This window comes from Canis lupus, chromosome X (assembly GCF_011100685.1).
Source record: "Canis lupus familiaris isolate Mischka breed German Shepherd chromosome X, alternate assembly UU_Cfam_GSD_1.0, whole genome shotgun sequence".
NCBI lineage: Eukaryota > Metazoa > Chordata > Mammalia > Carnivora > Canidae > Canis > Canis lupus.
In genome coordinates, this window is record NC_049260.1 from 5,974,570 (window position 1) to 6,001,326 (window position 26,757).

At 40.5% G+C, this 26,757-nt stretch overlaps 1 long non-coding RNA gene across 1 annotated transcript in view; it reads right to left on the bottom strand.

Annotated features, from left to right (window-relative positions):
* Nucleotides 1-26,757, bottom strand: part of LOC102153595 — a 272,842-nt gene that overhangs the window by 154,326 nt on the left and 91,759 nt on the right. Inside the window, exons 9-10 of the long non-coding RNA XR_005386104.1 lie at nt 10,468-10,582; nt 4,685-4,805 (exon numbers count right to left, since the gene is read on the bottom strand). This is a non-coding gene — a long non-coding RNA (uncharacterized LOC102153595). The remainder of the gene's footprint in view (nt 1-4,684; nt 4,806-10,467; nt 10,583-26,757) is intronic.

A 26,757-nucleotide genomic window follows, 5' to 3' on the forward strand; every position in this document is an offset into this window, starting at 1 on the left:
TTCTTCATCTTTCTTCCTGGCTTCACATACTGTAGATGGTCTTTAGCCAAGGAAGGTGGTAAAGACTTTCCACAGGAAACTGGCCTCTATTTACATATACAACACAGTCCTGAAAATGAATACCAAAGGTCAATATGCCAAAAGTGAGCAAGTGAACAACATATATAAGACGGCTTCTATTCTTCAGAGGTGAATTTATAAAGTACTGTTAAACTTTAACCTTATGACATGATCTTAGGCAATATATTTGCAATATGTTGTACATGTTCATTAAATTGATTTTCTTTCATCATCGATTGTAGGGACACTGGAGTGGTTCACTGGTTGAGCGTCTGCCTTCGGCTCAGGGCATGATCCTGGAGTCCCGGGATCAAGTCCCACATTGGGCAGGCTCTCTGCATGGAGGCTGCTTCTCTCTCTGCCTGTGTCTCTGCCTCTCTCACTCTGTGTCTCTCATGAATAAATAAATGAAATCTTTAAAAAAATAATAATTGATTGTTTATTCCACCAGCCTAGAGCTGATGAGCATCTGATCGGGGTTAAAGATTTGCTATTTCTGACATGCCTAACTACTTTCATTCTGGTTGCAATGTTTGTATTTATAAATCATGTTCATGAAACCTATGCCTCTTATAGTACTACCATTTCCTTTCTTTTCTTTTCCATTTACATTACAGAGAAAAACAGAAGAATATAGTAAAATAAAAAGGAAATACACCAAAACACCCTTCTACACCAAGACAGCCAATGTGCGGAAAATGAACTAGCACCTCTCTGCTACAACTGGAAACATCCACTCCTCAGCTGACATAAACAAAATGCAGTATCTAAAAGCCAACTTAAGAATGTCAAAGTATAAACTGCAAAAATACATGGTGTTTAGGAATATTAAACCTATGAAAGTTGCAAACTACTTATGTTATGACAGATATATAATATGATGTTATAGCATTGACAAAACAATCAATATTTTCCTGATGCTGTAAGAAAGGAAATGAAGTAAAGAAAAGAAAACCAAGATTTAGACTGGAATGGAGAAAGCACTCCCTGGAAACATTTGCATTCAACAAAAGAGTCAACGGGTTCTATGACATTTGGGGCAGATATTCTTTGTCGTGGGGGCTGCTGTCCACACGCTGTATGGTGTTCAGCAACATCCTTGGTGTCTACCCACTAGATGCCAGTGGCAACCCTCCACTCTAGTTGTGACGTCCAAAAATCCCCATACATAGCTGAAAGTCCTCTGTGGGTAAGGGAGTAAGCGAGGAGGCAAAGTCATCTGACCTGACGCATCCCAGTGAGATTCACAGACTTAGATGGTCATAGTCTTTCAAGTCCAGAAAGAGCGTGCATACACATGGGTTTGTTGGAAGAACTCAAGCACACAGAACTGCAGCCCAATCTGCTTCCTTGCCTGTGCCACATACAAGTTAGCCAGTACTCAAGGAGACTGTAAGCCTACTCAAGCCATCTCTTCAGCCTGTTATTTGCTGGAATTAGAACTACATCACCAACCCCAGACACCCATGTTAATCCTATGTGTCAAACTGTCAGTCTCTATCAGTGACTCATGAAATTGGAATTGTGTCAGAAGTTAAAATGACAATCCCCACGTTTTGCTTAAATAGTCATTTAGCAAATTAAGCGTTCTTTTGAAGTTCTTAAGATGCATTTGTGAAAATTAGAAATAACCTAAATGGAAGGTAACAGAATAGTAATTAATTAAAACATTTCCTTAAAATAGAATTGTACATCACCATTAATTATCGTATTTTTGAAGAATATATGATTACACAGGAAAATGCTGAGGACACAGTAATAAATGAACAAATTAGTATTTATAATTCTATAAAATACGTGCATATAAGTTAAAAATTATGAGCATAGTATTATCATTTTCTCAAGGTGAGAAGATTTTGGTTTTCATTTTCCTCCTTTTATCTTTATTTTTTAAATATTCTTAATTGAACGGTTAAAAGGTCTAAACTGATGTTTTATTATTTAAAAGGCCTAAACATTCTTTATTTATCCAAAATAAAAATCAAAGTTGATTTTATATGTTCCCCATTTCTACAAAAACCATCATAAGAGTTAAACTTACCAAATTATGGCTCTGGTCAGAAAAAGTAGCTGCAAAATATGGCCACCATTATGCCTATATTTGCACATCAGAACTAATTCCTTCTTCCCATAGTACCAATGGAAATTCACAAGGCAACACTCTTCACTGTAAGCATGGTGTCCCTTCCCAATGGTCTTTTCTTTGGTCATGGGGTGACAAACGCTAATCCTGTTTGGAAGAGCTCCAATATCAGTGTCTAAACCAAAAGCCCAAAGGACAAAAATCACCTCTCCTAAGTGAACTCACAAGTCAGAAAGAGTCTAAGACATAAGAAGCATTTTTAAAAGACACTGAGATATGTGCCTGAGAGTAGGAGGCCTGGAGGACTAGAGGGGAAGTGGAAGCTTGGTGACGATGCCAGGCTGTACTGGATGTATACAGCACTTCTCTCCTGAACTTCTGACCTCCTGGTAAGAGGGGTAAAACAACTCATTGAAGGTCAACTTTAAACAAGGGTAGAGGTGTGTCGGAGGTGCCTATTAGGGGGTTCCAGCAGATGGCAGTAAAAGCTAAATCAGGCATGCAAATTAGCTCGGGTCTACCAGGCCAAGGGCATGAAAGGAAGGTGAACCATTTCCTCATCATTCTCCAAGAGACACATTCTCACCTGCAAAGGCATCCATACATCTAAACCAGAATGATAGAAAATGACTTGGAATGATGTCAATGGCAACCAGGAATGACTTTCAATGCCATGGGCAACACCCCAAGCTTTACTATGCACTCCTTGTAAAAGGGGCAAGTTTGTAATAAGTCAGTGGTAACCACTGGTCCTTTCACTAGGGAGGCAAGAAAAAGGTTATAAAGGACAGTTTGACACTTTGTGCTATTTGTCTCCAATGCAGACACAAAAGCAAGTGAACATGGGTCACCACATGAATTTCAGAACAAAAATTTCCTGAGATTGAAGGCAATAAACCCAGAAATGTCATTTGCAGAAGCCCTGAACATCATCTGCTGAAGCATGGTTTAATGTAAAACCTAGCAATCAGGAGATCTTCATGGGCAATATGCTAGATGATTTTGTCAAAGGCTCAATTTCTCTTGGGTTTGTTTTACTCATCAGTAGAATGAAGGTCTCAGGCAAAATAAATTTTAAGGTTCTCTCCAGTTCTGAGATTCCAGGATCCCCAAAATTCTTTACTGCGTAGACTAGATCTCTGTATGCATGAGATCAATGAGGTCAGACAGGACCCAAATTCAACTCAGTTTGGTAAACACTGTACTAGTGTCAAGTACATCTCTCTTGGAATAGAGAAATTAAAGTCCAATTTTCTCAGGGGCTTCCCAGCACCAGAATTCTGACACCTTCCATTGTCAGTGTCCCAGTGTAAGAGGGTAACTCATTGACTGCTCCTTGAGTATCTGGCCTTATGTTCAGCCAACCATGTTGTCTGACCTGTTTTTGCCTTTTCTGGAAATAGTCCTTTGATGAGATGCAGAAGCTCTGCGAAGACTCTGGTATAAGGACACAGCAACAAATGATTGGTTTTCCCACCTTGCTTTTCCACATCAGTGTCAAAGTCAGTAAGAAACAAGCATGGCACTCAATGATTCTTGGCTTGGGTCCCATGGTCTCTAGGAAATGCATTTCCAGAGCCAGCCAGGGCTTGGTTTCATTTCCTCCCCATAAGCAAGGAGTGGGGGGAAGGGTATTTTTGGCTTCGAAATCCTGTTTGGCTGGTTGAGAACTCCACTTTGATCATTTTTATTCATTCTGTAATATTATTTCTTAAAAGTGATGCTCTCTGCATCTCATTTTGGGGCTCTACTCACACTGATCAAAGATAATGACATTCCTAGTGAGCAAAAGATACCATTTCCCAGCTCAGTATTTTTCTAGGACAATTTGTTAAAGCAGATTTTAGGGGAGGCTAGGAAGTGGGGGAAGCACTCCAACTCATGTTGCTGTGGCAACTTCTACAAAAGCTAACCGTACACTTGCTCTGCCTCTGAGTGCAGTTTTACTTCTTAAAATATCATCGATTTTCATGGTGCAGAGATGTAATTAGCCAGGTCTGTAGAGGGGGAGGATTTCTCTCTTTCTCTCTCTCTCTCATAGGTACTAGAAGGTCAGACTGAGACAAAGCCTTTTCACAGATACAATAACTGGAGTTTCAACAGCCATTCCAGGTGTACCTAGATGGAGCAATGTATGGCGAGTACGAAGGCATCCGGCCCCAGAGATCAGCACCGTTAGCCCTTTGCTAGGACTACTGAAGACAATCACTTGGGAACTAGTAGAGGTTATCATCACAATGCAATTCTCAGCACATAAGTCAAGAAAGTGACCTGGCAAACCTGCTATGTAACACTTTGCATGGTTCATTTCTTTTGTGGAACCTTTTTAAACTGGCTGCACAAGTTATGAAGCTTTGCAGTGCCAGTCTCAGACAAGTGTCAGATGTAAACAGGTACAGAGCAATTGTTCTCTGCAGGGCAGTGGGAAATGACCTCCATGTGGTAGAAGACAGCTGCTGCCAGCAAAGGACATAGGAAATGCAGTGCCAGTCTTCAGGAGCTTCATCATAAATGGAAGGAAAGTACAAATAAATGACATACCTTACACCATGAAAATATACATCCAGCTCCTCCCCGTCCACTGTATCCATCACATCACTGGCAAGAGAATCTTCAAGATGGGTTTCACAGTCCTCAAGAATCAGCAACAGACTCCCTTTGCCTGTAGAATAAAACTGAATTGTCCATGTGGAATTCTCCGCCTTCTTCCATGTGGCCCAACCATGTCACCACCATTTTTCTTGTGCAATCCTCCCCCAGCATAAACATACAACTGTTGGTCTCCAAGGCCATCTGACCATTACTGGTCCTCCAACTCTTGCCATATTTTGCACCTCTGCCTGTCACCAGGTTATTTCTACACTGGCCTTCCATGTTGCCTTTAGACCTCCCTAAATAGGCAAATCCTTCTCAGCCTTCACAGATACTTTCAGACCCCACTTCTTCCAAGAAGCCAACCTTGATTCTCCCTTCCTTTTCACTCTGCTTTTACCTCTGTTGTAGTATTTGTATTCTAGTTGCGTGCTTCCCCTTTTTCCTTCCTGCTACTATGAATTCCGTGAGGGTAGAGACTGAGCCTTTTCTACCCCACATTCTCCCAGAGCTTAAGTGAGTGGTCTGCACAAAATAACCCTCTAAAAGTACCCATTGGGTGCACAAACCTACACACACAACTCTCAGGTGTGGGCACGTGTTTGTGTATATGATGAGTGCCTAACCCTAAGATCCAATTAAGCTTTGGCCATTGTGGGAGAGACTGGACTGGGTTTGGGGTCAGGTGGAACTCATCTAAGATTAGATGAAGGAGGGATCTTCAGCAGTGTTTTATAGGAAAGAATCTGTTCTGCCAAAAAAAGAAAAAGGAAAAAAAAAAGTTAAAGCACATTCCAAACACAGGGGAGACAGCATGTGGAAAGGCTGGAGGGCAAGAATGGAGTCATGTGAAAGCTGGTTTGCCTAGAATGCCAATTAATACCAGAGAGGTTAAGTGCATTTGAGGAGAATGAAAGATTTTTAAAACATCCTATTCTATTTCCCTTCTTTTTCCCGCATGAAGGTTGCATAACAGAAGGAATGAGGGCTTTTGGAGCTGAGCAGCCTATTTATAAAGTCCACTTCAATTGTTCACAGTGTGACAAAGATTGCTTAATTTCTGCAAGCCTCAGTTTTCTTATCTGCAAAATGGAAGAAATATCTTGTAGTATGGATTACATGATGCAGAGAACTGCCTCGAATACCACACATGGTAAGCAACAAACACTTATCCACATGTTCCCCTATAGCGTCATAACCTAACATACAGAAGCATTTAACACCAGGGGCACCTGGGTGGCTCAGTTGGTTAGTGTTCAACTCTTTGATTTTGGCTCAGGTTGTGGTCTCACGGTTCTGAGATCGAGCCTAGCATTGGGCTCCTCTCTGGGCTGAAGCCTGCTTAAGGTTCTCTCTCTCTCTTTCTCTGGCCCTCCCTCACCTCTCCTCATTCCTTCACTTAAAAAAAAAAATTTAACTCTAGCTCAAAGCAAATCTCAACAATATCTGTACTTATTAAAGAAAACTCCTCCATTATCTTAAATACTTATTTTCTATTATGAGCTCTGTTTCATAGTTAAAGCGGGCACCTAAGTAGCTCAGTCAGTTGAGCATCCAACTCTTTGATTTTGGCTCAGGATCTCAGGATCCTGGGATCAAGCCTCATGTTGGGCTCTGCACTCAATGCAGTCTAAGTTCTCTCCTTCTGCCCCTCCCCCTATTTGCACACTGTCTCTCTTTCTCTAAAATAAGTAAATAAATCATTTGGGGTGACTGGGTGGCTCAGTCGATTGAGCCTTGGCTCAGGTTATGATCCCAGCATCCCGGCATCAAGCTCCACATCAGGCTCCCTAGTCAGGTCCCTCTCTCTGAGAGAGAGGGCTGTCCTTGGGACAAAAGAAGGCATTTAAAATTAATGGCTGCAGCCACTCTGGAAAACTGTGTGGAGATTCCTCAAAGAGTTAAAAATAGATCTGCCCTATGACCCAGCAATTGCACTGCTGGGGATTTACCCCAAAGATACAGATGCAGTGAAACACTGGGACACCTGCACCCCAATGTTTACAGCAGCAATGTCCACAATAGCCAAACTGTGGAAGGAGCCTCGCTCGGTGTCCATCGAAAGATGAATGGATAAAGAAGATGTGGTCTATGTATACAATGGAATATTACTCGGCCATTACAAACGACAAATACCCACCATTTGCTTCGACGTGGATGGAACTGGAGGGTATTATGCTGAGTGACATAAGTCAATCAGAGAAGGACAAACATATGGTCTCATTCATTTGAGGAATATAAAAAATAGTGAAAGGGAATAGAGGGGAAAGAAGAGAAAATGAGTGGGAAATATCAGAGAGGGAGACAGAACATGAGAGACTCCTCACTCTGGGAAACAAACAAGGGGTGGTGGAAAGGGAGGTGGGCAGGGGGTGGGGGTCACGGGCACTGAGGGGGGGCACTTGATAGGATGAGCACTGGGTGTTATGCTATATGTTGGCAAATTGAACTCCAATAAAAAAAAAAGTAAAATTAATAGCTATACTGGTCATAGTGACTCAAATCCAAAGAAGAGAGTATAGGAAGGAAAGACACTAACTTTACAGTGCAGAAGGCTGACAAGTACTGTTCTTAACAAGCAAGCAAAGGCAACATCATTCATGATGGCTGCTGTTGACCTCATGGACCTCTGATACGGTGGGGTGGGATGGGAAGGGCACTTCTCTGTGGTATAAAGGTAGGAGGGGTAAAAATAAGTGCAAAACACCAGGCTTCAAGTGGTTAGTATGTGAACAAATGAATCTGATCATTTGGACAGTGGTGGAATCAACAATTACTTGACTGGAGACAGTACAGAGAAAAAGTACAAACAAGATTGCATGGGGGTACTTAGAGAAAACATCTGCAGAGGAAAGAGGGTTGTCCTATGCACTGCAGGATGCCGACCAGCATCCCTGGCCTTTACCAACTAGATGCCAATAGCACCTCTCCAGGTGACCACCAAAAATGTCTCCAGACATTGCCAAACGTCCCCTGGGGATATGAGTTGGGGGTATCTGTCTCTCTACTTCACACCTTTTACCTGGTTAAGAACCACTCATATAAGAAAACTGGCGTGCTCTATCATAAAGATCAGTCTCATGAAAAATGGATAACTAAAAATAAAGGATGGGAGGCGACGGGCCTATTGCAGATAACACACAATAACCAAACGCATTCCAGACATATAACCAACAATCACTTCCTAAATGTAAACACAGATTTCACTCACAGATGTTCTACTATATTAACAGCTCATCAGAGCAGTTCTACATTTTCATGGACATATCAATCCCCTCGGGGTATCCTGAAGACACAGCTTCTCAATCTGCAGGTCTGGGTGGGGCCTGAGTGTCTACATTGCTAATGAGATCCCAGGGGCTGCCCCCTCACATCACACCTGGCCCACATCTAGAGTACGGCTCACTGCAGGAAGCAAGGTCTATGGGGAGAGGAACAAAAAAGCAGAATTCTCTTCTTGGTACCGTGGTGCTTACAAACTGGCTTTTTAAAAAACATACATATGTTAAACAGTTGCTAACCCATTTGCAGTGGATGTATCATCTTAAAAAAAATATTTAAGACTAGAAGTGCCTAATTGCTCAACTACTGTGACTGAGATTTCTTCTTTTTGAGGGGATGAGAACAGCATGTTTATCATCTAAAGGAAGTAAGCACCTATGGTTAAATTCAGGATAATCAACTGTATCAGTACTTAAAATATTTGGAAAGTGCGATAAAATTATCAAAAGTTTCCACAAAACACATTTTTCAGAGTTTTCACTTTAAAATAGGTCTTATTTATTAAAGAAAATCTGGGGAAAATAAAATGAAGCCACAGCTCCATCATTTAAGCTTAATCGCCTGACCTTTTTAAATATTTTATTTCAGACCTTTTCCACATGCATAGGTTTGTTGTGTTTCTTGTCATATAGAGGGTTGCATCCTTTCTCTCTGACTTACTAGCCAAAGTGCTGCTCTGTATTACCAGAAACTTCACAAACATATTAATAACCCAATAATATTCCATAATCATATTTAACATGCCACCCTCTGAAGTGAGAAAGCACTGAGATGGAGCTTTCGTCCAAAACAACCTACAATTTGATTGGTCTCACTCCTCTTTGGTGTGTTGATCACAGCTTAATGAAATGCTGAAATGACTGGAATGCATTTTTTCCTTCCCACCCTGAATTATTTGGAATTGGAGTGCCCAGAATGGTCTAGCTGTAAAGTAGCTAACAGGCCTGAAACATTCACAATGCCTGTCCATGACGGAGAGGAGTAGGCTACACCCTGGTTAAGGTAATGAGCCGTATGACCTCATTCATACTTTGGCTCTGTTTTGCTGGGTCACTTGCTGCCCCTTCTGACCCTCAAAGTTGTAGGGAGATCTCTGTATCCCAGCCAGCTAAAGCATGTACAACTGCCCAAAATTTCTTTAAGTGACTGGTTTCCTCACCACATACCCACCATTCCACATAACATCTTGGATTTTTTTTTTTTCTCAATTTCCTCCTCACTCCCTGCCACGTGAGTTTGCTCTCTGTACATCCCCTCAGATGTTCACCTTCACAGCAAGGCTTTGAAACTAGGTTCTGAAAGACCATGTGATTTCATTACCTAGCAGCATACGTGATTTTTCTGGTTTTTTGTTTTGTTTTTAAAAACAGCAGTGAAACAGAAAACTGAACCAGGCTCTGACATTCACACCATGCTGGTGGAGAAAAGAGGAAGAAATTTAACTTTCTGCACTCAACAGATTTTCAAGACCAAAACCCATACCCTGAAGCAAACCATGTGAGTATATGTGAACAAGTGCCTGGTTACAGGACAGAGACCCATGGATACGATTTGTTTCCTTACTTACTTTGAGGAATACTGCAAAATAGGGTCGACTTCAAAAAGGCAGATTCCAAGTTTGGGTGTTTAAAAAAAAAGTAGAATTTGGGTAGCCCAAAGAGAAAATGAGGAAATATTCAGGAAATAATAAATATTGGGACACTTCATCACCTTTAATTTCTGTTCTTTCACTGAATTATCTGGAATTGGACCACACTGGGTGGTTCTACCTACCTTGTACAATATGTACCTGTGAGTCAAATAGAAATGAACATATACCCATCATGCTATTGCTTTTCTTTGCTGAATCGGTTTTCTTCATTTTTAAAATGGATGGAAATGAATTATCCTCTTTCCACTCAAAGAGGGCAATCCCAGGTCTCCCAGAGAAGGGGTCCAAAGTGCCAATAATCAAGCTGTTTCTCAATGGCCCAGGGGAGGAGAGACCACCTGCCACAGGATCACCTGGGGAACTTGTTATGCGTGTGGATTCCTGGATGCCATCCCAGACCTGGTGAATGTGAATCTTGGGCAAGGGCCAGAGAATAGGCATGTTTAACAAGCCTCCTTGGGGATTCTTGTGCTGAAGGGAAGGACTACAGGTTTCAGTGTCTGGAGATGAGATCAACAACTACCGGGCCAGGTGTTACAAAACGCACCTCAAGTTCCAGAGCAAGCAGAAATTGCCTGTGGGTCTTTAGAGAAAGTCTTAGGCTAAAGGAGTATTTGGAGGATCCCTACTAGGGTCTGCAAACAGTGTCTCTTCAGTTTGACAGATGTGATAAGCCCTTTTAGGTTTGCAGACTACGTCATAAGATAAGACTGAGTGAGGGAATGCAGGGCAACAGGAGGACAGAAAGGCACTCAAGTGCAGCCACCTGCAGAGAATACAACAGGGGACTTTTTCCCACCGTCATCTCACAGCATGGCCCTGCGGGTAAAGTCCTCTGCTGAATGTTCCACTCTCCTTGGGCTTGTGACAGGAACATGCTGGTAAGGGTGTCATCCTCATCAGTAGGCTGTTTCCTGGGAGGGGAACACCAACAGAGGAGGTAAGAGCATTGTCATAAGCAATTCCAAGAGGTGTTCCACAAAGGTGCTGAGAAACCCAGCACCTAGCTGGTGGCTTCTGTGTGACAGAGAAGATGGTAATGCTAAAATGCTACCTAAAAAATGTCAGGGTTCTTTGCTTTCCTCTGGAAAGAAACTTCTCTCAGGAATTATATTAGGAACATACGTTGGGGATAACTTCAAGTTGAGGGGTCTTCTTCTGAAGACCATTCTGTGGACAGTGGGTGTATGATTCTTGTATGGAAAAATTAAAAGAATCTTCTGTTCATTTCTTCATAGGTCAAACTGTTAAAGGGTGGTGACTTCACATGTTCTGCTCTAGTGGCCAGTATGTCTCTGCCTGCTGTCAGGACACTCTCATCTGGCATAAGGCTCATTTTATACTGCATAATTTCGTCTGGATCTTTACCTAATACCTGTAGTACATCTACAAAGAGCTTGTTTCCAAATAAAGTCACATTCTGAGGTTTCAGATGGACATGAATTTGGGGGGGGTCACCATCAACCACTACAGAAGGGATGTATGTTTGTGAAATAATTCTCTATGTGAAAGGAAAACTCCGTGAGTTTAGGTACAACTGGTTGCTGCTTCTTTAAATGTTTGGAAGAATTCACGAGTACGCTTACCTGGACCTGGAGTTATCTTTAAGGGAACGTTTTTAGTTATGGATTTCATTTCTTTAAAACAGACCACAATTCAAATTTCCTCCATATTTTCTCAGAAATTCATCCTTTCCATCTAAATACTGACATATATTGGTAAAAGACTATTTTCTTTTTAATGTCTGGCACAAGGGTGTAGTTCTATCCTCCTTTTCACTCCTGAACTTGGTTTCTCATGCCTCCTTTTCATTAGTCTTCCTATGGATTTATCAATCTTACGAGTGCTTTCGAAGAGCAAGCTTTGCTTTTGAACTTTGACTCTCTTGATTTTTCTGTTCTATACTTCTTTTCCATCTTACTCATTTCTGTTATTTTCTTCTCTTTTGAGTTAATCTACTGTGTGAACTTCTGGAGATGATGGTTAGATCCTTAGTTTCTAGCAGTTCACCTTTTCTCATCCATGCCATTCACTGGCAGTTCTTTCACTGCCATTCAAATATTTTCCAGTTTCCACTGTATTTTTCCTTCACTTATGAACTGTTTAGAATTATCCTAATTTCTAAATATTGGGGAACTTTCTAGTTGCCTGTTTGTGGCTGATTTCTAAAATTCTTGCATTATAGTCAAGTAATATACTCTGTAAGATTTTAATCTCTTAAATTTGTTGCTACTTTATGAGTCCATATAGGCTTGATATTGGTAAATTTTCTATGTGCACTTTGAAAATATTTTGCAGTTTGAGGTATACAGATGTATATATGTCAGTTGAGAAAAGTGTGCTGAAAATGTTTAAATGCTGTTTCTGATTTTTTTGTCTACTTACTCTTTCAGGTGTGAAGAGAGATGTATTAAAATTTCACACACACAAAAAGCCAAACATCTCTAGTAGGGAATGGTGCTGTCTCTTCCTTGCCAACAACACTGGGTGTGAATACAGTCCTGTCCTTAATAGGAAAGGGCAAAGACCTGCTGCATTAGTTTCAAGGAACTTTCCATATCCAAAATCAAGTCAGGGGAAGGAGGCCACCATTCTGCAAATGGTGGCTGGATTTGCCTCTGTGTTCAGTCACAGTAAAGGAAGGAATCCCAGTGTGTTTGGCAGCCACCAGCCCCTTCCCTCCGAAGGACCTAGAGCAGCCCAGGGGCAGGGAGTCACTACACCACATTCCCCAAACTGCCAATGTGCAGGATGGAAACCAGCTTCTAGTGCGTTCCTGTATGTCCCTGTCCTACAGCACCTCTGACTCCTACCTGAGCCTTCTCTAGTTCCCAGGTAATTTACCCTTCCTCTTAGATTCTGGAGAGAACCCCTAAGTAAGAATTTTTTTTCCAGATGCTTCTCTCAGCAGAGATGGAAGGTTTGGAACTTTGTTGTAGCATTTTTATGTATGTATGTATGTATTTATTTATTTATTTATAAAGACTTATATACATATATTTATAAGCTAATGATGAATGTGTTAAGTTTACCTTAGATCAACCTTTATATAATTATATAATATAAATCACATTATGTATATATCAGATATATCATATATTGTGCATATAATATATACAATATAAATATATACTGTTTGTCTTACTATATAATTAGAAAACATTGAAAACACAAATTATAATTTAATAAAAATTACATATGTATATATAAATCCTTATAGTAATGCATATTTAGCATATGAATTATTCATATAAATTTGTTATATAAATTTACAGGTCTATATTAATTTAAGTATACTGATTTTTATATTGCTATGATTCTTTATATAAAGATAATCTAATCTCTGCTGGATTACTGTCTTGCCTTTTCTGCTGGTTTTAAAAGAAATTAAAACGTTTTCATGGGCCATAGGCACTAGGCTTCCCACACTGAAAAGTCTGTGCTACCTCCCCCAAGACTGTGAGGAAAGTATGATACTGTGTGAGGAGGTGAAATAAGTGGTTATTCTGCCCTTGAGGAGAGGAGACATCATAAACTTAGCAGGACAATGTGCAAGGCCCTGTGGGAACTCGGTAAATGTTTAATGATGATCCTTGATGTTATTTATCTCCATGCACTTTTATGTGGCTCACTTTTGAGACGTATTCTATCCCCAAATCCAGGGAAATTAATTGAATTTCTATAAGAGTTCAGGTGCACATATCACCAACAGACAAGTAGGGGAAACCCCTGGGGAATTTTGTCCTTCTCTATAATAGGAAAGTGTGTTTGATACAGCTTGGTTTTGCCCTGTTAGAAATCACCCTGCTCAATAACAGCTGCCAACACTATGGGCACAGGACTCTGTTTATCTGCACAGTTTTGTGTGTTTTGTTTTTTGTTTGTTTGGTTGGTTGTGCACAGTTTAGACTTGGAGCAAATCTGGAAGATTTTATTCTTGTATTTCTGTAGTGATGTACAGAATACAATAAAAAATGTGAAATGATGTGGAAAAAAAAGTCTTTAAAGGGTGATTGCATTCATTGCAAATGATTTATCACTGGCTGAAACCTGCCCAATCTTCATCAGATGGGAACATAGTGTTTGCCAGGGCATTTTCTTAACAAGAAGAAAGATAAGGAAACACAGGAACAAGGGCTGTCTCTGAAATAAACATGAGGTCCTTCTATCACAAATGATTTCTGCTTCATGTAGTTTTGGGAGAATAATTTCACATGATTAAAAAAAAGAAAGAAAGAGAAAGAGAGAAGACTATGTTTTGGTTTCATGACTGAATTGGTTTTTTTCCCAAACAGAAAATACTCAAATATTTTAGGAGAGCTAGGTCATTTGAAACAAGAAAGGTGGCTGGGTTGAGATGGCAGATTCCCAGTATCCCCAGTTATATATGGGAAGAAGAGTAATTTCTCACTTACCTGAATATATGAATATAACTGGCAACAACAATAAAACCACAGTGAACCGACACTACTCCTGTTATAACTTACTCTTCATTTTAAATGAGAAAAATGACAGAATTTTCCATTAAAAGTTAAGGTTCTGAAGCCTCGTTCCTCATAAACACCTTATATTGCCCATTAGTGGAGGATTTGGGAACTGTGGTTACAACCTGACCTGTAATTTTTGTTCATCTTTAACTACAGTGTTGTCAGCCCCCATTCTGACTTATCCTGGGACAGAGACTTACTCCTGGTTTCCTTCCCCCCTTACAGTAGATAAGACACTAGAGGAAAATGTAATAATTTTAAAGACTTTGAAATTACACTACAAATCCCAGATAAAACCGTATAAGTTTCCTTTTGCTTCTGTTACAAATTACTTTAAATTCAGTGGCTTAAAGCAACATAAATTTATCATCTTGTAGTTCTGGAGGTCCGAAGTCCTAAAATCCAGGTGTCAACAAAGTTAGTTCCTTCTGGAGGGTCTACAAATCCATTCCCCTGCCTTTCCCAGCTTCTGAAGGCCACCTGCATTAGGTGACTCCAGGCTCCTTCCTCCATCTTCAAGCAGGAGTATAGCCTCTTCAACTGTCTCTAAATCTGCTTCCACTGTTACATCACCTTCACTGACTAACTCTCTCCCTTCTTCCCATAAGGACCCTTTAATTACATTAGGCCGACCCAGATTCTCCAGGATAATCTTCTCCATCTCAAAATCCGTAACTTCATCACAGTTGCAAAGTTCCATATTCACAGATCTGGAGAATTAAGGCAAGGACATCTTTGGAGGAGGCATTATTCTGTCTACCACAAACAACAAAGAAATTACCTACATTTCTCAAATTAGAAGACCATAACTACAGAATTCTCAAGGCTGTTTATCCACAGACCAGAGAGGTGAAGAAGAGATAACCGTACTTTAAGGTTCTGTCCTTCTAAAAAGATGCAATAAGCAACAACGAATGTATCACTAATAAATGGAAATTGAGATCCTGGGTTTTTTTTTTAACAGATTTTTTTTTTTTAAGATTTTATTTATTTACTCATAGAGACAGAGAGAGAGGCAGAGACACAGGCAGAGGGAGAAGCAGGCTCCATGCAGAGAGCCTGACGTGGGACTCGATCCAGGGTCTCCAGGATCATGCCCTGGGCTGCAGGCGGCGCTAAACTGCTGCACCACTGGGGCTCTGCCTGAGATCCTGGGGTTTTTGAAGACAGCTAGTACACACCATCTTTGAGGCAGAGTCTTCCCCTAGAACACAGCAGTTAGGCCAAGGGAAGATTTTAGGGAGAGTGACAAATTCCATGTCTATACTTACTGAAGAATTACTCCCTTAGATGACAATCCTAAGGGAGTAATTAAATTCTAATCTCAGTGATTTAACACCATGGTGGTTTACTTCTCAGTCATAGAATGTCCTAGAGGCAGCTCTTCTCCAGGTGACTTGGACTGCCTACAATCTATGGCTTGGCCATCTTCAGCACATGACTTATGGAGCTAGATCCAACCAAGCAGGCAAGGTCAAGGAGGTCTTTATGGGTCAGTCCCATGTACACATGACTTCTACTCACATTCCAGTGACTGGAACTCAGTCATGTGATCACAGCCAACTAAAAAGAAGACTGGTAAATGGAGTTCTCAGGAAGAAGAGGTCACTGATCAGCTAACTGGTTATTGCTGCACCCAGGGTTGACTGGCAAAATGCCTTCTAAGCCAGAGGAAATAACAAAAAATAATAATAATATTGTATAATTGTATTTTTCATCATGCATGTGAAAAAAAAATATTTAGCTCTCCTTTATCCATGACACTGAATTATGGTTCTTTGTGGTGACAGTTTGGGCAATCGTGAAGTCTACTCTAGACTCATTTCTGAAATGATTCAAACAGAGGAAAAATCATCAAAAATGTATAGAAAACATATTATTATTACAGAGGTATCAAATCAACATAGAGCTCAGTCTGAAATTTTCCAAATGATAATTCAAAATTTGCAAATAATGCTACAGCAACTGCATTTTCATGAAGAAGGAAAAAAAAATCTTGAATCCGACTTCACACCAAACACACAAGTTAACACAAAATGTACTGTATATGAAAGAGCTAAAACTATTAAATTTCTAGAACAGAGGAGAAAAATCTTTGGGAAACGGAATAAGGTGAGGATTTCTAAAGACGTTGAAAGGCACAATTATTTTCTAAAATATTATAGAATTGACAGTGTTGAGATTAAAATTTTTTGCTCTTTGAAAGACAGTTAAGGGGTATCTGGGTGGCTCAGTTGGTTAAGCATCTGATTCTTGATTTTGGTTCAGGCCATGATCTTAGGGTTGTGAGATCAAGCCCCACATCTAGCTCAGTGGTGGGCATGGGTCCTGCTTGAGATTCTCTCTCTTCCTTTCCCTCTGCCACTACCCCTCACTCGGACTTTCTCTCTCAAAAAGCAAAACAAAATAAAAAATGAAAGACGCTGTTAAGAAAATAAAAAGGAAATTTTAGACTAGGAAAAGATATCTGACAAGAGTACATAACTAACTCTTATACTCAGTAATGAGAAGACATTCCAATTTTTTTTTTAAGATTTTATTTATTGGGATACCTGGGTGGCTGAGCAGTATCTGCCTTCAGCTAAGGGCGTGATCCCAGGGTCCAGGATCGAGTCCTGCATTGGGCTCCTTACATGGAGCCTGCTTCTGCCTATGTCTCTCCCTGTAGGGAGCTCAATGCAAGACTTGACCCCAGGACCCCCAGATCATGTCCTGAGTCAAAGGCAGACACTCAACCACTGAGCCACCCAACCCAGGTGTCCTGACAATCCATTTTTTAATGGGCAAAATATTGCAACAGACATCTCAAAAAAGAAAATATAAATAACCAATATGAATATAAAAAGATGCTCAAGGTATTACTCATCAGGGCAATCCAAATTAAAAATTCTTACATACTTACTAAGACTGCTAAAGTTAAAGAGACAGGGCAGCCCATGTGGCTCAGCAGTAGCACCGCCTTCAGTCCAGGTCGGGATCCTGGACAACCGGGATCGAGTCCCATGTCGGGCTTCCTGCATGAAGCCTGTGTCTCTGCCTCTCTCTCTCTCTCTCTCTGTGTGTCTCTCATGAATAAATAAATAAAATCTTTAAAAAAATAAAATAAAATAAAGTTAAAGAGACGGACAATAACAGCTACTGACGAAAATGCAGAGCAAGTAGACCTCTCATATATTGCTAGTAGAAATACAAAATGGCTCTTATAAAGTTAAACACACACTTATCACATGACCCAATAATTGTACTTCTAGTTATTTAAAGGAAGGGAAAACATATGTCGACACAAAGACTGGAATGGGAATTATTATTATAGTGGCTTTATTCACAACTGCCAAAAACTGGAAACAAACCAAATATTACTCAACGCATAAACAAATGGTGATATACATCTATAAAACTGAGTGCTTTTCAAGTATAAAAAGGAAAGAACCACTGACACACAAAAAATACAGATGAACCTCAAAAGTATTATGCTAAATGAAAGAAGCCAGATACAAAAGCCTCATACTATGTCCTTCTAGTTATATGACATTTTAGAAAAGGCCAAACTATGCACAGAAGGACTCCACACTAGGTTTAATGCTCTGTTGTTGCTATCTTTAAGTTCTGAGAAAAGGGCTCCATGTTTTCATTGTGTACTGGACTGCAATTATATAGTTAGTCCTGCTCCGCCTGGCCATTGCAGTGTTTTTTAAAATATGAGCACATATAGATAGTTCTCACAGTTAGGTATTCCCAATGGGCCCAAGCATTCCCAATTTTCTTACACCCAGAACTACTTTAAACATTAACATTAATTACTGCCTGACCCCAGAAGATATTTGAGTTTTCCAAACTTGCAAAAGCATGTTGGCCACCTGCCCTAAGAAATCACTAAAAACAAAAACAAAAGAATAAAGATGGGTATACACATAAGATAGAATATGTTAGCCAAATTTACACTAACTCCCCTATACTCTCTATTTCAGTGGGTTGAACTACAGCCACATGTGCCAAGGCTTCTGTGAGATGTGAAATGCTCAGCTTGTCATCCCCCAGGATAAGGCCAAGTGTTCCAAGGACCAAGTGAAATTTTTGCTTTCTTGTCTAGATGTTGTGTTGGCACTCCTCCAGAAAGGCCCCGGTGTGGTAGGCTGAGAGAGAAAATATACTCTCCTATCAGGAGAATCTTAATATTGTCAGTTTCTAAACATCTGCCTTGTGGCTAAGTGGCTTCTTCATACTCCATTGAGCTTCTAGCTCTCTTTTCTGGAAGTTTTATACATAAGATGACTACCAGTCCTAATACCTAAAGGATCCTTGCAGTCAGCATAGGCTTGTGAAATAAAAAGAAACCATGTTGTTAGTTCCAAAGAACAATCAACACCTGGAAAAAACAAATCATTCTCAATGCTGTGAAAAATGCCTTGGCTGTATTTGACAAAGAAATGGAAAGGTTTGTATTCAAATTGGCAGAGCAGACTTCCTGCTGAAAGCCACAGGGTGATCCCCAGAGTGACATACATTCCTGTCAGTGAGAAGAGCCACTGACAATGGTATAAATGAGTTTCCATTAGTGCCAATGATGGAAGCCATCAGGAAGGAAAACTGCACTGCCAATTGCTTAAACACAATTCCAAAGGCAATTTTTAGTGCTTGAGGAGAGGAGTGCTTTTTCATCAGGTGAGCTTTTTTGAATTGATGCCAAGATTGATGCAGCAATTTCAGTGGTAAATTCTGATAGCATTTCCAAATTATCTGATGTTGTTAGCAATACAGTCTATGCAGCCTTGCCCCTCCACATCACAAAGCACTTCACAAGCACAAACTCATTACTCCACCCCACACAACTGTGAGGTAGGTGGGTGGAAAGTTGTTATTTTCCTTGTTTCACAGATTTCTAAAGAATGTGAGGGTGCAATGGGTTGACATGTGTTTTATTTTTGAAATCACAGAGTTGCTATAGTGCCGTCTCCAGTGATGGGGGGAGAGGAGTTATAACTGAACATATTTCCATTCAAGGCTCATCTCCTCATTCTTTGGATTCATGACAATTCAAGTCACATAGATAGCATTTTATAGTCCCCAGAAGAAGGGTGAGCAGGCCTGTCAGCCTCTGAAGACTGGCACCAACAGACCTTGAAACCAAGGCAAGGGGAAAAATTATAAATATTCTTTATGCCTTTGAAGAAAAATATGGATGAGAAAAAAACAGAGAAATAAAGATTTCCCTGTGTTCCAGTTGGTGTAGAGCAAACCTATGAATAATCTAAGAAGGTCAGATAACACTACATTATAGATGGCAAGGTTGAAGTATATTATTAGAATGAGTGTGTATTCCTATACATGCATGCACATATGTGCACGCACATGCAGGCATGTACCTGTATCTTGACAGCCATTTAAACTTACTCTGTTATGGACTGTGTAACTGCTGCTTAATCCACAAAATACCTTCTTCCAAAAACATTAACTGAAAGTGATAAACAATTTTTTCCTCAAAAGCATTTTTTTTTAAGATTTTATTTATTTATTCATGAGAAACACACAGAGACAAGGAGGGAGAGACACAGGCAGAGGGAGAAGCAGGCTCCATGCAGGGAGCCCGACATGGGACTCGATCCTGGGACTCCAGGATCATGCCCTGGGCTGAAGGCAGACGCCAAACCGCTGAGCCACCCAGGCTGCCCTTCCTCAAAAGCAATTTTTTCATTAATTAAGTTTTATCTTTAGTTACTTTGGTAGCATAACAAACTATCACAAATTTGTTCACAAATCTGCATTTTGAACAGGAATTGGTGAACAACTCATTTCTGCCCTTCCTGTTCTTCACTGGGGCAACTCAAAGGCTAGAGGCTGGAATCCTCTGCAATATTACTCATTTGCTTGCAGATGAATGCTGGCTACAGGCAAAGATCTCAGCTAGGACTCTTGGTTGCACAACTTACTCATGGTCTCTTCATGTGGTGTGGGCTTCCTCACAACAAGGTGGCTGAGGTCTATGAGTTAATGTTCAGAAACAAAGGGAAGTCATGCTGGATTTATGGCCTCACCTAGAAAGTCATACAGCATCATTTCTACCACAGTCTATTTTTTGAGGGCATCATAGAGTCCTACTTAGGTTCAGGGGAGAGGAAACAGATACCACCTCCTGATGAGGAACAGCAAGGTTACAGAACACCATATGGAACCAGAAAACTTGCTAGGATCCATGGTCTCCACTTTGCCAGTTCACACGGCAGTTATCTGTAACACATTCTATTGCATCTCCAAGACACAAGCACTTGAAGATGATTGTGGAGCAACCAAAAGAGATAAACATCATCCAAAGCTCCTCAGCACCCACAAATCACAAGAGTAAAGCAGCCACATGAGGGAAAAAATGTTATTTTCTCTTTAGCCACTCTCAGAATTAGTATAAGGCAGTTCCATCTCAAATTAACTAAAAACTTAGCATGAAAACAGACATTATCTCACAATATATGTCCAATGTCTTTGTCCAAAGAAATTAAAATGAAATATTGCAGTTTGTTTACAAACCAGTATTTCCTTCCTTGCATGCTGGCATTAAAGCAGCAGAGCAATGATTTTTGACTTGCTATGTGCTAAATATTTTAATTACATTTTGAAGTAAGCAACATCCCAGAAAAGACAAATAGTCAAAGACAAAGGTAATTAGTTCTTGTAGGTAACCATACTAATATATGCATTTTTCATAGTGGAAATTAATTATTCTCAAGACAACTGTCTTTTCCCTTGTAAATTAGGACATTTTTCCCCTAATTAGTTGAAATTGCCTGTAGGAGATTATCACCACTGAGCTATGGAATTTCCTTCAGCAGGTAATTCCAGTTATCAGAGTGAGGAGTTTAAAATAGAAAGCAGAGTCTTGGCTGGGTTTGTTTCTGCTCAGTGGGGTGTAGAATAAAAAATGTAACTGTCCATAATTATGTAGGGATATGTACCTTGTACTCATGTGTGAAGTGGAAATGTTCACTAGACCAACCCAGAAAGACAGCAATAGAAATGTCTTTTTCTCATCATACTACCACACTCTACCATGCCAAAACAGTTTAGATTAAGACTGAAGGTTTCTTTTTCTGTGTGTCAAGCTGTAGACCATGCCAAGATCATAAGAAAGAATTAGCCATGTGTTCGCTCCCAAAATGCACCACTGGCATGTTGCTCAGATATATTTCAATCCAGAGCTACCTACCAGGTCTTCTTGCTGCTCCTAAAGGCAAAGTAGCACTTATCCTCTTTGAAAACCCCAGTTGAAACAAGAGGATAAAATAGCTTCATTCCATTTGGAGAAATCAAATAATCCCTTGCCTGTGTTTTCTCAGCACTAATCATCACCTGTGGTGGACTCTGAAGCCCAAAGAGTTGCTAGTCAATTCAGAGTTGGTTGATTCAAGAGAAGGAGAAAGAAAAAAGGAAGGAAGGAGGGAAGCCAAGCCAATTCATTGGCATCATGCAACATCTGAGGGCAGGAACCACATGGCCCCGTGAAAGCAGAGGGTAAGCTAGAAGTATATTAGGATGAGTGTGCGTTCATATCTGTGTGCATGCAATGCTAAAATTTGGCTAGACCCAGCTCAATTCTCAATGCATTGCATGAGAACAATAAATAAATGTCCAGAGAATTAACAAGCAGTGAATAAATGGTTGTCACTGTTGTCTGATTTTTTTTTTAAGCAATTGTTTTGGAATTCAACTATTCACTCATTCAACAACTATATACTAGGGGATTACAGTCTCCAAGTTACAATGGTTTGACATTACAATTTTTCTACTTCACAATGGTGTAAAAGAGATCTGTATTTTGTAGAAACCATACTTGGAATTTTGAATTTGGGTACTTGCCAGGCTATCAATATGTGATACAATCCTCTCATGATACTGGGTGGTGGCAGCAAGTTACAGCTCCAGTCAACCATGAGATCATGAGCGTAAACAATCAATACACTGACATACATTCTTCTCTATACCGCCATTCTGTTTTTCACTTTCTGGACAGTATTCAATAGATTACATGAAATGAGTCAACATTTTATTATAAAATAGGCTTTGTGTTAGATGACTCTGCCCAGGGCAGCCCCGGTGGCACAGCGGTTTAGCGCTGCCTGCAGCCCGGGGTGTGATCCTGGAGACCGAGGATCGAGTCCCATGTCGGGCTTCCTGCATGGAGCCTGCTTCTCCCTCTGCCTGTGTCTCTGCCTCTCTCTTTGCTCTCTCTGAATGAATAAATAAATAAATCTTTAAAAAAAAAAAAAAGATGACTCTGCCCAGCTGTATGTAGCCTAAAGTAAATCTTCTGAGCATGTTTAAGGTAGACTAGGCTAAGCTATGATGTTCAGTAGGCTAGGCATATTAAATACATTTTCAACTAAGAATATTTTCTTTTTTATTATTTTATTTATTTATTCATGAGAGACACAGAGAGAGAGAGAGGCAGAGACACAAGCAGAGGGAGAAGCAGGCCACATGCAGGGAAGCCCGACGCGGGACTCGATCCCGGGCCCCCAGGATCCCACCCTGGGCCGAAGGAGGCGCGCTAAACCGCTGAGCCACCGGGGCTGCCCACTAAGAATATTTTCTTTTTTTTTTTTTTTTAAGAATATTTTCAATTTACAATGGGTTTATCAGGATATAACCCCATTGTAAGTTGATGAAGATCTGTATATGATGATGATGAAAATGGGCATCATCCTCGCCTCATGGGACACATATTTCCGTAGAATTATGTAGATTCTACTGAAAGTTATTTATGGAAACAGAGATCAAGTGTATGAATATTTATTTCAAACCAATTGGCAGAATCTTCTCTCAAATTGGTTTCAATGTAAAGACCCAGAGACTGCTAGAGTCAGTTCCAGTCTTAAAAATCTTTTATAGAGGGATCCCTTGGTGGCGCAGTGGTTTGGCGCCTGCCTTTGGCCCAGGGCACGATCCTGGAGACCTGGGATCGAATCCCACGTTGGGCTCCCGGTGCATGGAGCCTGCTTCTCCCTCTGCCTATGTCTCTGCCCCCCCCCCCCGTGACTATCATAAATAAATAAAAATAAAAAAAATCTTTTATAGAATACCTTTTTTTTTAAGATTTATTTATTTATTCATGAGAGACACAGAGAGAGAAAGACAGAGGGGGGAGAATATTTTTTTAACAAGATGTAATCTCTTGCAAAGCAAAGAGCAGAATACTATCACACCTGCAGACTGTCTTCCTACATCAATCCTACAGAAGGATAATGGAAAAAGATGAAATTTTCAGATCCAAGGCCTACCTTGCTGGACCTGTATCAGATTAAGCGAATGTGGAGAAAACCAGAATCACAACAGTATGTGCTATATGCTTCTGTTTATGTAGTTCAAGAACAGGCAACACTAACCAACGGTAACAGAAATCAGAACCATAGTTACCCTGATTTCAGGGACATGACTGAGAAAAGGGTAGGAAGGAATGTTCCAGGGTGCTGGAAATATTCCATAACGTCATCTTGGGGGTGTTTATACAGGTGTAGACATAGGAAAGGCCATCGGGCTGTACACTTACCATCTGTGTACTTTATGGTGTATAACTTACATCCTAGTGGAAAAAAATAAAGAATATGCAATGAAGACAGATCTATGCACTGGTATTTTATAGGATATACTACTGTTCAGTGAAAAAGCAAAGTGCAAAGTAATACCTATAGTATGTTATTATCTCCTTCATGTCTAAGAGAAGAGAATTAAGAATATATTTATGTATTTGTTCTTGGATGCCAAAGAACCATAGGTTAGATGAATGGAAATTAATGGGACTGGTTACCTACAGGGGTAGGTAAAGGTAAAAAGGATGGGTGAATGGAAATGGAGTAGAACAGATTGGGGAAGCAACACCTCTCTGCATATGTCTTTTTGTTTAGTTTTGACTTTTAGAACTAGGTTAATGTTTCACTTACTCAAAAAATTAATAAATAACTAAAATCAACCATGACTGTGGTGGAGATGGTGGGATAGGAACCCAGCTGGAATTCAAGCAGTACCAAATAAGCTTAACTCTATCACAAACAAATAACATAGGCACACTTAAAAAAGGAAAGAACAGACCTAAATAAATTTGGAAAACAGAATTGTAACTAAATGCTATAAAGTTGAAAAGACAAAAAGAAAGGTATACAGTAATACAGTTACTCAATAATTTTTTTTAAAGATTTTATTTACTAATGAGAGACACGGAGAGAGACAGAGACATAGGCAGAGGGAGAAGCAGACTCCCTGCAGGGAGCCTGATGCAGGGCTTGACCCCAGGACCCCATGAGCCAAAGGCAGGTGCTCAACCACTGAGCCACTCAGGTGCCCCAGCTTCTTGGAGGTGCCCCATTTTCTTTTTTTTTTTTTTAATTTTTTTATTTATTTATGATAGTCACAGAGAGAGAGAGAGAGAGAGGCAGAGACACAGGCAGAGGGAGAAGCAGGCTCCATACACCGGAAGCCCGATGTGGGATTCGATCCCGGGACTCCAGGATCGCGCCCTGGGCCAAAGGCAGGCGCTAAACTGCTGCGCCACCCAGGGATCCCGGTGCCCCATTTTCTATTCAAGAGGTATGTATTAGTAATTTCAAATATTTGAGCAAATTAGCAAACCCATGGATAATGATAAGCACGTTTCCCACTGTTGGAGAAAGGACTTACAAATCAGCGAGAAGAAGAAAACTAACACTGATGCTGGACTTGAATCAGACATGTCTGTATAAACTCATGGTCCTTAGCATATAAATGGACAGAAAGCTATTGATATGGATGAATATATGACTCTGTGTGTATATTCATGTATCTACCAGAAAATACTTCTGTTCTTTCAGAGGGCTAAGAAGCAGTAACACGTGGTTGCAAGGAATACACCCAGCAGGCAGATCTCAGTTTCTAAATCCATTCTGCAATAAAAGAAACCAGGGCTTCTTGGAGGAAACAGCTTACTGTGAGACTGAAGAGTGAAAGATGTTCTAGAAATATCATGTAGTACCAAAAATTAAGGAAGTGCTCAAACAACAATGGAAACAAGGACTTCTAGGGAAGATGGTGGAATAGGAGGAACCTAAGCTCACCTTATCCCATGGATACAACTAGATTACACCCACATAAGTGTAATTAACCGAGAAAACAACCTGAGGAGTGGCAGAAGAGACTCTCCACAGCTAAGTATAGAAAAAAGGCCACACTGAAGAGGGTAGGAAGGGCTGATACATGGCCAGGAGCTACACAGGAGCTACACAGACCTGAAGGACTATCTGGAAGGGAGGGATGCCTCAGAGCAGAGAGAGGAGAGAAACATACTCTCACACCAGGGATCCTACATGGGGAAGACAAATCCCCGTTAACACATGGCTTTGAAAATCAGGAGCATGACTTCATACAATCAACTGAACTTAACACCTAGAACTTTAAAAATCAATAGTCTCAGCTCTAGGAGAGCCAGGAAGGCAAGATGAAACTGAAATCACACCCTTAAGGAGACAGCACAACAAACAGCCCCTTGGAGATACAGCACAGATAGAAGCAGCAGTTTGAAAAATACCTGGGGTACATGAGAGGGAGATTTATTTATTAATCTTAGAGGTATGCTGGAGGGGCAAGGATCTTTAGGAGATTTCTCCAAACAAAAACAAAAGAACTGGAGGGTTTCATTTCCCTTCCCCAGTCCCAAGCCTGAACATACAGACACCTGTGAGAACCAGCAGAGCACTGTAACTGTCTGTCTGTCAGTAACTTGCTAACACTGCGTGCCCCTCCATCATGTTGTCCTGCAGACCTGCCCTGTCTAATACACCCTTGGCCAGAGCCCATTCAACCTGGTTCCATAAGCCTGACAGTGTCCAAGTAGCCCCTAAAAGAACCAGTACCACTCCTGCCCCAGCCAACAGAAGACAATGACACATACCAGTCCAACTGCTACCCAAGAAGTGGGCTGGGGGCAGACATCTGGTCTGACTGAAGGCCCCACCCAACAACAAAAGCTAATCAGAGAACAACATAGGGAAAGCACCCGGCAGTTCAGTGTGACTACATGGCAAACACCCCAGACTGTTCCACTAACAACACAGGGACCAAACTCTATGCACAACAGGCAAAGAAAGCCATTACAGATGACGGACTGAAGGCAAACACTACTCAAGACACAACAGTAGGGTCCACGCAAACACATACAGAAGACACCTCTGAAGTGGCAAGTTCTGGTGAAGAGGGCACATTGCACTGCAGGGTACGACCAAAACTCTTCTTCGAAAGGCCACTAATATCAAGAATAGGACATACAGCTGATACTCCTAACACAGAGAAACAGACACAGAGAGTTAAAATAAAATGAGAAGACAGAGAAATATGTCCCAAATAAAAGAGGACAAAATCACATGGAGAGCTAAACAAAAGGGAGATAAGAAATATGCCTAATAGAGAATTTAAAGTAATGGTCCTAAAGATGCTCACTAGACTTGATAAAAGAATGCAGCACACCAGTGAGACCTTCAATAAAGAGATAGAAAACATAAAAAAGAACCAATCAGAGATGAGGAACTCAACTGAAATTTAAAATGTGCTAGATGGAATAAAGAGTAACCTAGAGGAAGCAAAAGAACAGA